This window comes from Danio rerio, chromosome 7, assembly GCF_052040795.2.
Source record: "Danio rerio strain M-AB ecotype USA chromosome 7, GRCz13ab, whole genome shotgun sequence".
In the NCBI taxonomy this organism is placed as follows: domain Eukaryota; kingdom Metazoa; phylum Chordata; class Actinopteri; order Cypriniformes; family Danionidae; genus Danio; species Danio rerio.
This window is the reverse complement of record NC_141027.1, coordinates 18797301-18810086: the sequence shown is the minus strand read 5'-3', so window position 1 is coordinate 18810086 and position 12786 is coordinate 18797301. Positions and strand designations below refer to the sequence as shown.

The 12786-nt window shown below is 34.6% G+C and overlaps 1 long non-coding RNA gene across 2 annotated transcripts in view; it reads left to right on the top strand.

The window, feature by feature from the left end:
- Nucleotides 1–12563, top strand: part of LOC147835946 (uncharacterized) — a 35185-nt gene extending 22622 nt beyond the window's left edge. The window contains exons 4-5 of one of the 2 annotated variants that reach the window (XR_015495484.1): nucleotides 470–541; nucleotides 11969–12563. This is a non-coding gene — a long non-coding RNA (uncharacterized LOC147835946). The remainder of the gene's footprint in view (nucleotides 1–469; nucleotides 542–11968) is intronic. The other variant, XR_015495483.1, reaches the window with a different exon arrangement.
- The last annotated feature ends 223 nt before the right edge of the window (nucleotides 12564–12786 follow it).

The following is a 12786-nucleotide window of genomic DNA, read 5'->3' as shown; positions in this document are numbered from 1 at the left end:
CCCAATTTCTATTTAACAGAGAGATTTTTTTTCCAACATATTTCTAAACATGATAGATTTAACAACTCATTTCTAATAACTGACTTATTTTATCTTTGCCATGATGACAGTACATAATATTTTTTACAGCTTAATGTGACATTTAAAGACTTAACTAGATTAATTAGGTTAACTAGGCAGGATAGGGTAATTAGGCAAGTTGTTGTATAACGATAATTTGTTCTGTAGACTATCGAAAAAAAATATAGCTTAAAGGGGCTAATCATTTTGACCTTAAAATTGTTTTTAAAAAATTAAAAACTGCTTTTATTCTTGCCGAAATACAACAAATACGACTTTCTCCAGAAGACAAAAAATATTATCAGACAAACTGTGAAAATTTCCTTGCTCTGTTAAACATCATTTGGGAATTTTTTTTTTTTTATTCAAAAGGAGGCTAATAAATCTAGCTTTAACTGTACTTCAGCAGACTTCAGACGCAGAGAGGAGTTGAATACGACAACGGAGTTCGAATCCGGTGAAGAATGGTTCCAGTAAGCAGGTAGGACAAAAACAGAATCCAAAATTAAAATAAACAAGTAAATAGCAGGGTGAGAATGTGGTAAAATCTGAAAACCTGACAAAATCAGACGAGGGCTTTTCTTTTTCTAGATTGCTTTTGAAAATTGTTGGTTGGGTTTAGGAGAGTGGGTGGAAGGGTCAATCAAGATAATTGGTTGTGTTTAGGGAAGGAGGAGGGTGGGTCAGTCGATCGGTCAGTCATTCAGTCGACCGCGGCCTCTGGTGGGTTTATGTGAGAACAGCAGGCATGAATGGCACTCGCGAGAGAAATTTAAGATCTCAAAAAGCATACACAGCGGCCTCTGGTTGATTCGCGAAAACAAAAACTGCAAAACACGTAGCTCCTGGGACATATTTTTCAGTCTCCAGAAATGTATATAGAGGTACGTTTTCAGAATGAGCCTGGGTTGTATTTTTAGGTCCTGAACTTTGACATGGCTGTTTATTTAAGCTGTGAATATTTCAATAAAAAGACAAATTACAAACATGGAAAAAGGAAAATTTACGAATATTTTTTACAGTCTTGATAAGATCATATAATTATCAAAGAAGGTTTTACAAGAAAATACAATTTTGATTTTCTACTCATTTAATTCAGTGTGCACTTGCTGTATTGTTGTTAAAAGTTTATTACATGCATTTTTACATGCATTTTGGTGCATTTAATATTCTTTCAGTTTTTTAACAGTTCTCTGAAGATTTGAATTAGATTTATGTTCATACCATTGACGTACTGTATTTCAGCCTGGGTTCATTCACCTCAGGGGCTTCTATTAATCACTGCTGAAAAGATAAGTGGAAGCAGCCCCGTTCCTTTGGCCATTTTAGAAGAAAGTGAATACAGTCCAAATTTATATCATTGCGATTAGTATTGGAATGAATAAATTTACATTTACACATTGACATCTGTAGACTGGATGCATGTCTAACCAATCTCGTTACACAAAAGAATCATTTTCAGCAGCTATAAATATAATGTGTTTTTGCCAAGTGCTTTAGAATAAGGTAATTTATAGGGAAAGTTATTTTTATTTCTATAGTGCTTTCTAAAGAGTTACTAAATAACTAAATAACTGACTGACTAAATATCTAAATAACTAATTTTTAAAGTAAATAACAAACTAATTAACTAATGAACTAACTAGCTAACTAATAGACTAACTAAATAACTAACTAACTAACTGAATTAATATATAAATAACTAACTAAATAACTAAGTAACTAATTATTTGACTTAATAACAAACCAACTAACTAATAAACTAATTGACTAAAAAACTAATTGACTAACTAACTAATAAACTAATTTACTAATAAACGAACTAATTAACTAACTAACTAAATAACTAATTGACCAACTAGCTAACTAATTGAAAAGTCTTGTCGCCTATCCAATTTTTAAGAACAACAAATAATATCCTGACTTCTAGTTGATCATTTGGTGTCAGAAGAGTTCATCAAGATTCTTTGGATCCAACTTCAACGCCTCCTCCTTCATCTTACCCCAGACATGCTCAATAATGTTTGTTTCTGGTGACTGGACTGGATAATCCGAGAGCACCTTGAATTTATTTCCTTTCAGGAACTTTGATTCGGAGGCTGAAGTGTGAGGAGCGCTAACCTACAGAAGAATTTGCCCTCTACTGTGGTTTGTAGTGTAATGGGCAGCACAAATGTCTTGATACCTCAAGCCGTTGACATTCCCCAAACCATGATTTTTCCTTCATCAAACTTGACTGATTTCTGTGAGATAGTTGAATCCATGCGGGTTCCAATAGGTCACAGATGATTCATCAGAAAAATCTACCTTCTGCAAATTTTCCAAATGATCAACTACAAGTCAGGTTATTTGTTGCTCTTACAACTGGGATTAATGACAAGACATTTGTCAGGTAGTGTACAAATAATATAATGTAATATAATACAATATATAATACTTTACTTTAAAAAAGTGAGTAAACCAGTTATAACTTGGAACTGTTAATTACATTACATATTTAATTTGCTTAATAGTTTTAAAGTTTACTTATTTTTATTTGCAAAGTCAACTAATTGCTTTAAAAACAATGACAGTGTTGTAGGCAAAACTGAATAATTGATAAAATGAAAATGACAAATCTCCTTATAATTTAAATGCAAAAACTTGAAATTAACTAGTAACAATAGAATATTTTTGTTCACAAATTAAATAACTAACATTAAATAAAGGATACTATTTAAGAGGTACTGTGATTGCTTTTGTAAAACTATTTAAGGCCAAAGTCTAATGCAAAAAAATAGCCTTAAAGGGACTAATGGGGAAAAGAAAAGGGAAATATAAATAAAATTAAATTAAAGAAAAGAAAAGGGACTTTGTCTGAACTTTTTTGAAGAAATCCATACTTAATTTAAAATCACTAAATCTGAACAATGACACTGTTGTTTTAAACTGCTTAACAGCACAACATCAACCAGTTTACATAACTGATTCAACAATTATTCCTGTTTCCTGTTTATGTAAAGTTGCTTTGACATTAAATGTAGTGTAAAAGGTCTAGAAATAAAGGTGACTTGACTGCACACACATACATTTGCATAATGTTTGCAAAAGGTCACTTCGCTTAGGCAGCCCGCATTGTCCAGAATTGCTCTTTGAGTTCAGAGGATTTGCCAGAATCAGCAAGGAGAGCTGATTTAGCTCAGTTCTGCAGTGATTGGGCAAACCGGCTGCTCCTCTGAGTGACAGGGACATATTGGCTCCGTGCAAGCTGAGAGAATGAGATTGTAGCTCAGGTGTTTAGGGCAGAGGCTACGAGAGCAGCTGGAGGACTTCTGATTTCCCCTTTCTAGTTTTCTGTGTCTGGTGCATTTGTTTGGTCTGAGACTGTCATTATAAAGGGATTCATCTGTTTAAGGTGAGAAGTGTTTACAGGTCTTGTTTTGGGGGCTTACAGTTGCCCCTGTAAATCTCTCGTCATACTGTACATGTCAGCACTGAGAGAATAAACAATCCACTGCTAGCTTCATATTATCTCAGTAAACAGAAACAGCCACACAAATCACTTTATATAATACACTACCTGACAAAAGTCTTGTCGCCTATCCAAGTTTCAGCAACAGCAAATAATAACTTGACTTCTAGTTGATCATTTGGTATCAGAAGTGGCTTATATGAAAGGCAAAGGCCTCTAGATTATGCTTATTTTACCAAAATAAAATATGATCATGCTTTGATTTTTAATTATTTAATTAGGACGGTAAGGTCCAAATTTACTTAGACAAAAGTCTTGTCATGTAACAGAAATAATGTACAGTATAAAATGCAAAGTCATGGAACATGAAAAATAATTAATATTGCGTATGACTCCCATGAGCTTGGATGACTGCATCCATACATCTCTGCAATGACTCAAATAACTTATTAATAAAGTCATCTGGAATGGCAAAGAAAATGTTCTTGCAGGACTCACAGAGTTCATCAAGATTCTTTGGGTTCAAATTCAATCCCTTCTTCTTCACCTTACCCCTTACATGCTCAATAATTTTCATGTCTGGTACCAGGCTGGCCAATCCTGGATCACCTTGACTTTCTTTGCTTTTAGGAACTTTGATGTGGAGGCTGAAATATGATAAGCAGCGCTATTCTGCTGAAGAATTTGCCCTCTCTTGTGGCTTGTAATGTAATGGGAAGCACAAATGTCTTTATACGCACACCCCCATACTGAATGTAACCCTAAACCATGATTTTTCTTCACCAAACTCGACTGATTTCTGTGAGAATCTTTGGTTCATGCGAGTTTCATTAGGTCTTCTGCAGTATTTGTGATGATTGGGATGCAGCTCAACAGATGATTAATTGGGAAAATCTACCTTCTGCCACTTTTCCAACTAATCAACAAGAGGTCAAGTTATTATTTGTTGTTCATACAACTGGGATCGACGACAAAACTTTTACCAGGTAGTGTATATATCCGCTTGGTAAGTCTAATGTCGCATAAAGCAGCTTCCAGGTCAAAGCACTCTATCAAACTGTATAAGAGGTTCAACAAAGTACTAGTACTAATAAACATTTACCGAGGGCTGTAATACTTTTAAAAAACATACACGTATATCCATGCAGAATATCAGATGGACAGAAAGATTCATTTTTTATGAAATGTTACCGTATTGGTGTCTTGAGACTGTTGTGTACACCATGATTTCGTATGAAATTCAGTGTAATACGACTAAAAAGTGGTCATAAACAAATATTTTCTCAATTGAAATAAGTACCGGTTTGGACCCAGAAACAGTATTCCACATGACTCATGACTTAACAAAAGGATAGGTCTTAATATTTAAGGGGTAATGTATGGAAAACTGTTTATTATTCAATCCATAAAATGTATGCAAAACAAATTTAATCTCACAGCAATTCATTATTATTCATTCATTCATTCATTCATTCATTCATTCATTCATTTTCTTTCTTTCTTTTTGGCTTAGTCCCTTTATTAATTCGGGGTCGCCACAGCGGAATGAACCACCAACTTATCCAGCACGTTTTTACACAGCGGATGCCCTTCCAGCCGCAACCCATCTCTGGGAAACATCCATACACACACTCATTCACACACACACTCATACACTATGGACAATTTAGCCTACCCAATTCACCTGTACCGCATGTCTTTGGACTGTGGGGGAAACTGGAGCACCCAGAGGAAACCCACGCGAACACAGGGAGAACATTCAAACTCCACACAGAAACGCCAACTGACCCAGCCGAGGCTCGAACCAACGACCTTCTTGCTGTGAGGCGACAGCACTACCTACTTCGCCCGTGCGTAGCATTATTTTGAATTTAGTAGCTAATTCATATTCAATTTTACGGTCTCGTTCATTCGTTGTAGTATGATTTCCTCATACCCCAATAAGGGGTATAGGTTTACATGTTTATACTAATTAAAGGAATTTGTACAAACTCATTCAGCCATATTTCTCACAATACATAAAATAGATACATTTTCCACATGAGATCGGGCTGGTATATTTCCATGCTACAGGTAATACTATAATACATAATGATTATGTTTTGTAATAAGTACTTATACTTAAAATCCAACAAAAAGTCCCCAGGGGTAGCTTAAATAATATGTTGTGCTCTTTGAGTAAGGGATTCACCAGATTAAACAGCAAAATCAGTCCAAGGCACTTGAAAAGTGTGGAAAAAACATTAAAAAGCCTTTACTGTGCCTACACGTTTTGGCAAACAACTGCCTTTATCAGGGTAACAGTTATCAGTTGCGTCTGGAGTTTTTTTTTTGTGAATGCTACGGTCTCATGGCTATATTCTAAACAATACTAAAATAATATATTGAACAAAAGGTGAACTCAACAATCATCATTAATTCAGCATTAGGAGAGGGAGAGAAAAAAAGCGTACTAATACAGTGTTTATATATTGGCAACTAGTCCTTATTCATTAGGTAGCCTAACAGTACAATTTTTAGGAGACTAGTTCACATTCATTAGATAGATGGTAAGATACACTACTTATTTGTTTAAAAAAAAAGAGATAAAGGTTGAAAAAGTTGTCTGTAAATGTAATGAATATTAGCAGTTGTGGAATATCTAAATGAATGAATAAATATATTTTCCCAGTGATGGGTTGCAGCTGGAAGGACATCCGCTGCGTAAAACATACTGGATAAGTTGGCGGTTCATTCTGCTGTGGTGACCCCAGATTAATAAAGGGACTAAGCCGAAAAGAAAATAAATGAATATATATATATTTTTCAAATAAATTAAACTGAAGTTTTGTATATATAGTAAGAATTATCCAACAAGAGCAACCTGTGGTTTAATATATATATATATATATATATATATATATATATATATAGAGAGAGAGAGAGAGAGAGAGAGGTTGCTCTTGTTGGATTAATCTTACTCTATACAAAACTTCAGTTTAATTTATTTGAAAAAATAAACATTTTACTATTCATTTCCAGAGAGTTGCTGCACATGATTCACAGTTTAAAGATATTCATTAACTCTCTATATAGTGGTCACTGATCAGACTATGTCTGCAATAAAATAAGGACCGTTGAGTTCAAATTTGACAGTCATCCAGTAGGCTATTTTAGGTTTTAGTGGACATATAAAATCATCAGCACTCGACTACCCTCTTGTGGTCAAGTGCGCCACTACATAAATACTACATATCCAATGACTAATAGATGCAACGATGTGTATGTAGGATTCAAGAAGACTGTTAACAAACTCAAAGTTGCATTTATTCATTTCACTCCGTCCAAGTCATTTGAATCATTGGAGTGTTAACTGCAGACTTGCTCTGAACAGATCAACTCATGACCTAATGCAGTCGGATCTGTCCAATTCACAAATGAATTGTTCACTGCCATTGTGGAACAGTTTACTGACTAGATTATTCACAACATCATCGCATTTCTTAGTAGTTGACAATTTACTGCTTCATTTAGTTCATTTAAACATTTTAAAGTAAACATTTAAACAGTTTACTTTACATTGACATGGTGGAGTAAGAAGAGGCCTACAATATTTTGTTTTGGAATTTTATTAAGTAAAAGTATAAGTTTTCTAAAGTTCCTCTTTTTTTACATACACTCTCCTGGTTCCTGTATGAATTTCTTTCTTCAGTTGAACACAAAACAAGATACTCTGAAGATTGTTGGGAAAAGACAGCTATTGATCTATAACAATACTGATAAATACTGTTTGTGGAGGTCAATGGATGTTTTCCGACATTCTTTAATATATGTGCTTTGAACATAAAAGAATGATCCATAACAATTCACAACCACTTAAGTGTGAGTAAATTGTAGCCTATTTCAAAAATAAAACAAATTAAATGATGGGTGAATTGTCCCTTTAAGTACAGTACAAGAAGTGAGGTAAAAATGTTTAGTTACTCCACTGCTTTAGACTTTATAAAACAAATGGACATGGCAACAGTTTTGTGTTCTTAAAGCCTGCTTGAAATGCCTGAAGGTTGAGGGACGGTGTGTATGAATGATGTCTGAGAATCAGAGATGAAAGTTTTCCTGCCATCACGTTGTTTTGATGACAGCTCGCTGAATCTGTCTGAACACCCACAGCTCCAGCCTGCCAGATCAGACACTCAGCAATGCAAGGTCTATTTTTATTCTCAATCTGCTTTTTAATGCTGTCCGTTTAACAGACTAATGATTAAGACAAAAAAGTGCACTGAAAAGAAAAAAAAATGGATTTAGCATTGGATTTACACATTTTTAAGGTAAGTGGTTGCAACCAATTTGGAGCTGAATTTAAACAAACAAGTTAAATATAGCTAAATTTAATTTGTTTGGTTAAATTTAGCCCATATAAATAGTTTGCAAACACTGACCTCAAAAAAAATGTGTAAATCCAACGAATCTTTTTTTTTCAGTGAGCAGCTTGTTTAAACTGAAAGTTTCTTCCAGACATTTACATGACATCTGACTTTTGGCTGAAAGAAATATAAAATATTTTTTTTTGTTATTTACTCATCCTTCACTTGTTTCACACCTGTTTGAGTTTCTCTCTTCTCTCATGGAGCACAATGGTTACTGTAGTTGATTGTATGAAATTATAGTTAGTTAATGTATTTATAAAAAAACAAATCAACCTAACAGACTTTACTTAAAGTGAGTTAAGCCAGGGGTGGGCAAACCCGGTCCTGGAGAGCCGGTGTCCTGCACAGTTTAGCTCCAACACTAATCAAACACACCTGAACAAGCTAATCAGTGTCTTGAAGATCACTATAAATCTATAAGCAGGTGTGTTTGATTAAAGTTGGAGCTAAACTGTGCGGGACATCGGCTCTCCAGCACCGAGTTTGCCCACCCCTGAGTTAAGCCAATGGTTTTATGATTAGTTTACTATACTTAAAAAATATTAAACCTGTTGATTTTAAAACAAATAGTTGGCTTTACTTTAACAAAATGATTACACTTGTTTATTTTAAAATGATTAATTGAATGTAATACTTTTTTTTTTTAAAATAAAACTTAGTTAAATAAAAACTTAATTAAACTTGATTTGATTTTTTTTTTTATTTAAACCTGTTGATTTTAAAGTTAAAAGTTGAAATTTTTTAAAATGGAAAAAAAAACATTGGTTTAAAATGTTTATGTAAGTGAACTATATGCATAATAATTAGTGCTGACAAACTATTAATCATTTACATGCATCATTATCCTTGCATTTACAGCCCCCCTGAATTATTAGTGCCCCTGTTTATTTTTTTACCCAATTTCTGTTTAACGGAGCAAAAGATTTTTTCAACACATTTCTAATCATAATAGTTTTAATAACTCATTTCTAATAACTCATTTCTTATCTTTGCCATGATTACAGTAAATAATATTTGACTACATATTTTTCAAGACACTTCTATACAGCTTAAAGTGACATTTAAAGGCTTAACTAGGTTAATTAGCTTAACTAGGCAGGTTAGGGTAATTAGACAAGTCATTGTATAACGATGGTTTGTTCAGTAGACTATCAAAAAAAAAATAGCTCAAACTAATTTTGATCTTAAAATGGCTTTTAAAAAATTAAAAGCTGCTTTTATTCTAGCCGAAATAAAACAAATAAGACTTTCAGCAGAAGAAAAAATATTATCAGACATACTGTAAACATTTCATTGCTTTGATAAACAAAATTTGGGAAATATTTAAAAAAAGGAAAAAAAATCAAAAGGGGGCTAATAATTCTGACTTATACATATCTACACAGTGAGTACACATACATTGTTTTAATTCAATCTTTTATTTTGGATGCAATTAATCACGATTATTCATTTGACATTAACACTAATAATTATACAAATAAGTCAACTTAAAGATTAACTCTAAAAAAGTAAAGTCTACTGTTAAGTAAAGTCACTTTTTTAATGAAGTGATCACTTTTTGCAGTGTAGTTATCAACATTCTTTGAAACTATCTTCTTTTGTGTTCATCAGAAAGAAAGAAACTTATAAAGATTTAGAACCATTTGAAAGAAAGTAAATGGGCAGGAAATGTTCACTTTTGTGTGAACTATTTCTTTAACCCCTTAATGCCGTAAATGATTTTTAGAGAGCTCCAGATATTCATAGAGGACGACCGCCTTGTCTCTCAGCTACGAAAAAGTTGTGAAATGTGACACTAAGAACTAGAGCAGTCTGCAGACTTTACTATCCAGACACATTCTGTGGCAGAAAGTATTCGCTCTGTATGGATACTCGTAGAATAGAGTTTCGCTGCAAACAAAGTCTCGGTTGCAAGCTGGACTTAATATAGTTCTCCAGACAACCACTGCATTCTGGCAGGAGGATGAATGTGCGATGAGTCCACTGCTCAGAACTATTGCATAGATACTGTATGAAGGAGAGCAATGACAGAAAGGCCAATGGGGGCAGACAAATTTAAACTTGGTTGTTGGGGTGACTGGTGAACATTTCTAATCAAATATTATAAAAGAAATGATTGTAAAAAATTATATCCCCTTCCATTTGAGAAAGAAAAACTACAATGGTCTCTGAAATAACTTAAAAAAGTAAAGATTAATAAAAAATAGACTGAAAATAAAGGAATTAAAAGCCGACATTGCTTATGAAATGTGGCTCAACAGAAGTGATACTAATGAAACTGGCCTGGACAAGGCGTACATTTATAGATGGGTACCCGAGGATGTGAACAAAAAATACTTTAAAGCCCTATCATACACCCGGCGAAATAAGGAGGAAGACTTGTTTTCCCTGACGTGTTGCTATTTTCAGACCGACGCAACCTTAATTTTCACGTTTTCTGCCACGTTGTTTAAATAGAAAATCCATTTGTGCCACTTTGTGAACTCATGGGTGTTGTGGTCTAGAAAAGAGGTTTGTTAAGGTGCATTGTTGGCGCGTTGCTTTTTTTGCAAGTCTATTTCATGTGTTTGTGGTGGAGTTTATTCAAGCCTTTCTGAAATGATGAGTCTCAAACAAATGTCTTTTGCAGTACACACACACACACACACGCTTTTACTGACACCATGCGGCTGTGGTAATTATAGTGGTTAAGAATTTGTGATTTTACTGTCTTTATTACAAACATGCTGTTTCAAAAACATTTTCAACTTATAAAACGTATAAAAAGAGTTGTAACAGATGTTTTTTTATTCGCAAAAAACAATGTTCTGTGATTGTGTATACATATTTTATTGAAACATGTCAGTCAATTTGGTTGGCGACGAAAACAGCACTCCTACATTATGTTGCAGTGGGCCTCAAAATCACTGCAATTTGGGTCCTACTGTATTTTAACGTCAGGAAATTTAAAAAGAGACTTCTAGTGTTTATATCACTCAGATATACACACACAGTTCTGTCCAAACAGCTTGCAAAAGATGATTTTGATCATAGGTGCCCTTTAAAATTTGCTTCACCAGCTTGGACCACGCCACAATTTGAGCTAGACTTTATTGTAGGGATGGTAAGAGAACAGTGGGATGAAAGGGAAAGGAAGTAAGAGGATAAACAGTGAACTGGTAGGTGGTGGGTTGATCGAGCGTCCTACAATAATGCACAGAGACTTGAAGTGGGTGTACTGTCTCTGTAATATTTTGGGAGAGTGATTGGACCCTCCGCTTCAAACTACATGTAGAAGTGAAGAGGGTTATAGGATTGTGAATGGGAAGCGAGGAAATAGAGGGAGAGAGGGTGGGTTCGAAAGAATGAGAAGAACAGTGCCAGAGGGCTGGTCTTCCTTAAATAAGTTTCAGGAAGTAGGTGATTGGTTAAGAAGACAAAGTGAGGAGTGGTTCCGCTGCTGAACCTTTAATAACAAGTTAACTCCATTGAATCAACACAACTTATTATATTACCACCTGAACTAAAAAATTTTGAATAAGTAAAGTTTCATATAGGCGAAGCAGTGGCGCAGTAGGTAGTGCTGTCGCGTCACAGCAAGAAGGTCGCTGGGTCACTGGTTTGAACCTCGGCTCAGTTGGCGTTTCTGTGTGGAGTTTGCACATTCTCCCTGCCTTCGCGTGGGTTTCCTCCGGGTGCTCTGGTTTCCCCCACAGTCCAAAGGCATGTGGTACAGGTGAATTGGGTAGGCTAAATTGTCCTTAATGTATGAGTGTGTGTGTGTGAATGTGTGTGTGGATGTTTCCCAGAGATGGGTTGCGGCTGGAAGGGCATCCGCTGCGTAAAAACTAGCTGGATAAGTTGGCGGTTCATTCCGCTGTGGCGACCCCGGATTAATAAAGGGACTAAGCCAACAAGAAAATGAATGAATGAATGAATGAATAAAGTTTCATATACGATTACCACAGAAGGGCTAATGATCAAGTAAGAAACAGTGACCATTAGTTTATATGACCCTCAGAAAGGCCTCAACATTTTACTCTTTACTAATTCTCACTGTCATTGACTTCAGATTGCAGGACAAACTGGAAAAAAAGCTCTGTCTGACTTTACAGCACTACAGCTGAATGATGGATGAGTGCATACAGATGGTCAAACACTCAGTTATCAGCCAGATACTGGATCTCGGATGACAGGCTACTGAACTGCACCTGATAAACCCCTAGCACTGCTCCACGAGGACACGGTAATGCTAAAACATGACCTTGTAGCTGTACTGTAAAAAAAAAAATGCTGTGAATTTTGGTTGCCAGTTGGTAATTTTACAGCATAATTGTAATCATTAGTTTACAGTGCACTTGTAAATTTTACAATTTTACTGGCATTTTTTACAATATCACTGGCAAAATTTACAAATCCACAACCAAAATTGCCAGTAAAACTAATATTTGCCGCAGTTTTTTACAGTGTATACTAAAACAAACACTGGACACTGGAAGATCAAACATACAGTAAGCAAAATAAACATATTTACATATTTAAAAAGTTCAATTTATAAAGATATATATTAGCTAAGAATAAGTTTACATGCATTTATTTTCTGCAGACACAGAATGTTTTAATATTTACTATGAGTTTTCATTTATTTTACAAAACATAAAACATTTAAAAAACATAATTAAATTAAAAAATAATAAATTAATAAAATACATGTCTGTGTATCAGCACTGGTGGTTAGCGTGGGTTGTCCCACTAGTGTCTTACCAGTGATGACATTCAGTCATATCGCACTGCTACTTTTGTGATATTGCGTTTAATAAACAGTTCAATGGCGCAATCATGTATATAAAGAAGAGAAGAGTCTCAACAATCCTTTTGTATGAGGAACTA